Raw genomic sequence first — 5,213 nt, 5'->3', positions numbered from 1 at the left:
CGCGGATAAGAACTGATATTACTTCACTTTCGTTTAGTAAAAAAATTTAAAATTTCAGGATATTAACACTGTTAAAAATGTTGACTAATCTAGTTATAAAATGGTAACCAATTTATACACGATATTTATAAAACAAAATTATTATGAAAACATAAAGAAAAAAAAGCCACTATATCTAACTAGAAATTCACTATTAGATGGATCTAGGAGTTCTATAAGAATTGAATTACTTCACAATGTAGATTTTAATCACTATTAAAAATTTGAAATTACAATAAACAAAAAGTCTTCGTATACTACAATAGCATTTGGTAGGTCCATTTCCTGTAAACGGGCCGATGAAACAACCATCACAGACATGCTAGGTGCACAAAAAACTCGGTTTGGGCCCGAGAAACAGGTTCGCGAACACCCATTTCGAGATTTCACATGTATATACCGGTTTGAGCCCGAACCGGTTTGAGGAGCTAAAAAAATGCATGAACAAAGCGGTTTTTTTGGGCCAAACCAGTTTTGAACCCGATCCAAATTGGTTTGGGTGGGTTGGGCTTTTTCAACCGTAAAATCTGTTTGAAAACCCATACCGGTTTGGGTCAAACCAATTTGAGTAAAAAAAAATTGGCCGGTTTACAACCCGAACTGGGTTGGTTAACCAGGTTTTGTAAAAAAACACGGGCCGGTTTCCTACTAATAAGGGCATTTTTTGTCCAAAATTATAAGAATGTGTTAAACTGAACATACATAATAATTCGGGTATGAAATATTTTTGCGGATTTGAGCAAGTATCTAATTAATACATTATATACTCTTAAGTAAAGTACAATAAATAGTTGTTGAAATGGTTAGAAACTTAAAATAACTAATATGGTAAGATGTGAGAGTTTCATTTTATTTTTCTAGTCGGATTTTGATGTGAGTTAAAATTTGGGCTTTAGATAATGGTCATCCCAACCGTTAATTTTTACCATATAATACCATAAGCAGGCATACCCGATACCCATAAGTATACCCACGAACCTGATGGGTAAACATGTAATGAGCACCCGGCTAGTTTGAGACATATCAGATTTGAGATTGAGATTGAGATTACAACTTCTCCCATACTAAGCCCATTACCATCCTAGTCATACGTATCATGTGCATCGCTGTAAATAGGCAAAACGCCTATGAGTCCATACTTCGAACAATGACCACATTACCATAGATGACAAGTTACTCATGTTGTTTCATTGACACATTTGTCAAAAACATCAATCATAATTTGGACAGGCTTAAAGTCGTGTAACTCAAACATGTCCCATATACCTTTATATCTAAACGGGTTGTAAATATGTTGTAATCAAATTGTAAATGAGTTGTAATAGATAGGTTAAATAAGCTAACACCATAAAACATATACCTTTAAACTCTAATTTTAAACAGGTTGATGATGAATTTACTTAAACGAGCTAAACATATCAACATATTCAATTGATTTTCCATTTTGCAATTCTCCAAATTAAGGTCTTTTGGATCTCATTTCCTTGCATCATCTTTTTTATCTGAAATAGCCCACTTCTACATGTTGGAGTTTTTAACCCCTAAGAACACCCGTAGTGGGACGTGATTTTTTAAAAAAATTGAAAAAAAAACGCCCCAAAACGCCCCTCCCCCCACTACACCCGGCGTTACCCGGCGTTTTTTTTTTTTTTTGAAAAGTTTGTTGTTGGCGTTATAATTAAAACGCTGAATTGCTTTTGTGGAAATGTGACCCACCAATCAGTTACCCACATGCTCTGACAACCTTGTATTTCGTATGCTTTTTTTTTCATTAAAAATAATATGGGGGTTATTGGAATAATGCTCCACTACACCACTTTATGCTATAATGCCCCATGCTGATTGGGATGACACGTGTCGGATAATGCCCCACAGTGGAGGGATTATATTTCTTCACCACTACACATGGTCTAATAATTAACAAATTACTATTGTTTTGAATGTTTTACATTAGTCTTTTCTTCAAGCTTTGTTTGATTACATATACATCATACTTTTTTTTAAATAAAGTTATTATATATAGATTTTGTTTGGTTTGAGGATTTATATTGAAAGTCCGTTTGCATATAATTGTTACTAGACCGGACCGTGAACCAGATGCATTATGTGTGAAATGTGTAGTAACAATTCGTGTGTATGGTTCGCCATTCCAGCCACCAATGTGACCTCCCAAGCCGCCTCAATTATAAGAACTGTGACGGCCACAACCACACGAAAAAGCAAACAATCACTTCAGCCACCGCTATTTGCCTATAATCAAGTCCTGGTGGTCAAGCGGTATATCTCACAACCAATAGGTTTGGGGTATAGATTCTGTAGGTAGGGATGGCAATGGGTCGGGTTCGGATCGGGTATTGGTAATCCCATATCCATACCCGGTTGTAAAACCGTGTCCCATACCCGACCCAATAACCGTCGGGTATATGTCGGGTAATTACCCGTCGGGTACCGGGTATACCCGCGGGTATCGGGTAAACCCATTAGTTTGTTAAAAGATATACATTTGGATTTCCAAATACATTTTTTACTATTATGATTATTATATAATTTTATTTATGCAACTATTATAAATTAAAAATGTATATTACATACATATAAGTTTTATCATAAATTAATAATAACTTTATAATATTTATACACTTATATGTATATATACTTCACAACATACAAAATATAAATACTATCATCAAATACATATTCTAAAAGAAAATTTATTTTTTCATATTATGAACATACTAAAATAAATCACTCATAGATAAGGGTTAATGGAAAATAAAAATATAAATTAAAAACTTCGGGTATATGAACGGGTATATAGTTTGGGTAAACGGGTATGTGTTTTCGGGTAATCGGGTCGGGTATCACCTAATCCCATACCCGACCCATACCCGCGCAAATTTTTAAAACTAAACCCATACCCGGCCCAATACCCGTCGGGTATCGGGTATACCCGTCCCATTTGTGTCGGGTTTTGGGTATACCTGCCGGGCTCGGTTATTTTTGCCATCCCTATCTGTAGGGTGCTGGTTGTGATTTATTTTGTCACTATTAAATAAAACAGTTGATATCAGTCCATTCAATGTATGCATCACCAAAACCATAATCTGGCACAAATTCACCAACAGATTTCAGCTTCTTGTGTAGTTGTATATCTGTTACAGTAAGGATTCACATCAAGATTTCTTGTGTTAAACAGTAATTTCTTGCAAATGAAGAGATGACACCAATGGCTATAGGTTCAATTAACAACAAACATGGAAATCAGTAGCCATGGAGCGTAAAGATCGAGTGTAAGGCAAGAACACATGTAATGCGTATTGTGAATTTGTGTTAAATAATATACGAGACAAAACAATCGAACATTTAACAAACTCATCTCACAAAGACTGATTAGGTGGAACATACATTTCACCATTGCAATTATAACAATACATATGCTAGAAGTTGTAATCTTTTCATGATATGGAACCGTCACCTGAGCAGATAGGGATTCCTTGAGAAGTACTATAACCATCAATAAGATCAAAAGAGAGTAATATAACCCTATGGTGTAGATTAGGATCTACATTTCAATAGCATAGCTATTTTTGTATCTGGCGGAAGATTTATTGCACAGTTTCGAAATTATAAAGCTTTGGTTTCCATGTAAATATTTCACTCTCAATGCTGCTTCTATCACATTAACAACCAAGTCAACAAAACCATCCAAAACGATCATATTGTCGGTGTTGTTTAATGGACACGGTAGTTATTGTGATAGAAGCAGCATTGAGAATGAAATATTTACATGAAAACCAAAGTTTCCTAATTTAGAATCTGTGCAATTAATGGACCACATTCATATAGATTCAAAATATCCATGCTACTCAACGTAGATCCTAATTTACACCAAACGGTTGTTATAGTTTCCAATCATCAAAATCATAGTATCTCTCTTGGGTATATTGATCCACCCAGGTGAGGGTTCCATCGCACGAAACATTTCATCTTCGAGCCGTACATCCGTTGCTCCTTATTCCTGATATGTTACACTCTTGTGGTCCAAATTTGTTATTGCCAACCCTGCATCCACAACTTCAGAAATTCCCCTATTAGATAAATTAGCTTGGTCCCCAAGAAATCATAAAAACATCTTTAAAATACAATAATTCTTGGGCATTTTCTTATATCCTTGGTTTTAAAAAACGAGTAGCAATTCGATGTTTTTGATCCGAAGCCGATGCGTGCCGTTTGTTACTAAAAACAAAAATATTTTTTTGGATAGTATCTTAGCTTGGTAACTTAAACACTAAAACATAAGATCTTCTCATCATCTCTAGTCAGATTTGTTCAATCGATGGTCTAATTTGTTTAAATACTCGAACTCATTGCTCAACCTATGGTCAAATATTGGTCAACTAACATGGAATCGTGATCTCATCACCGTGCACATTTTAAAACCAAGATTGAATCTATACTCATTTTCATCTTCCTAAAGTTATATCTTTTACAAAAGATTCAATTTTCATGTAATATATGAGTGAGGTTTTTTTATCAAACACCTTATGTGCACTATTCTCGTGGTGCTCTGAACCGTCTTACAACTTCTACTGATCAGATCATAATAAAGCAAGTGAAATATTCAAAGTTGACTTACATAAAACACCATGACAGATCCAGCAGAATCACCTTCAAGAAGCTTGATTTGATAAACATCCACACAACAGATCCTGAAAGTGAAAAGTCAATGATTAATATACCAAAAAGAGTAACAATATGAATCAAGATTCAAAGGAGCAAGTACCTTCATGATTAATTGAAGAAATCTAGCAGTTGATGGGAGAAAGTGGAAGAAAGATGCAAGATCTATTGGAGAAGAAGATGAAGTTGTAGTGATCTGCAGATGGGTGGTGGTTTTATAATTTTAATAATGTGACAGGCATCTCTACTTTTTTTGTATTTTTGTTGTTGCCAAGTTCTCTTTTGGTTCCTTTTTGAAATACCATTGGACCCACTTAACATTCCACCACTATAGTCATTTGTCTTCTCTATGATTCCTCTTACTTAACACCATAGGCAATGGTTTGGGTAGTTATTTTGGGGACTATCCGCCACGTAGACGTCACGTCATATTCCATGAAGGATCATCTAAAGGGGACTACCCAAGGACGGGTGTGAGAACTATCCAATAATGG

At 35.1% G+C, this 5,213-nt stretch overlaps 1 long non-coding RNA gene across 1 annotated transcript; it reads right to left on the bottom strand.

Annotated features, from left to right (window-relative positions):
* Positions 1-3,330: 3,330 nt before the first annotated feature.
* Positions 3,331-4,981, bottom strand: LOC110911619. The gene is made up of 3 exons (XR_002577184.2): positions 4,823-4,981; positions 4,676-4,748; positions 3,331-4,113 (listed from the first exon to the last, which is right to left on the bottom strand). It is a non-coding gene; the product is annotated as an uncharacterized LOC110911619 (long non-coding RNA).
* Between the last annotated feature and the right edge of the window lie 232 nt (positions 4,982-5,213).

This window comes from Helianthus annuus, chromosome 15 (assembly GCF_002127325.2).
Source record: "Helianthus annuus cultivar XRQ/B chromosome 15, HanXRQr2.0-SUNRISE, whole genome shotgun sequence".
Lineage (NCBI taxonomy): Eukaryota > Viridiplantae > Streptophyta > Magnoliopsida > Asterales > Asteraceae > Helianthus > Helianthus annuus.
This window is presented reverse-complemented; position numbering and strand designations above follow the sequence as displayed.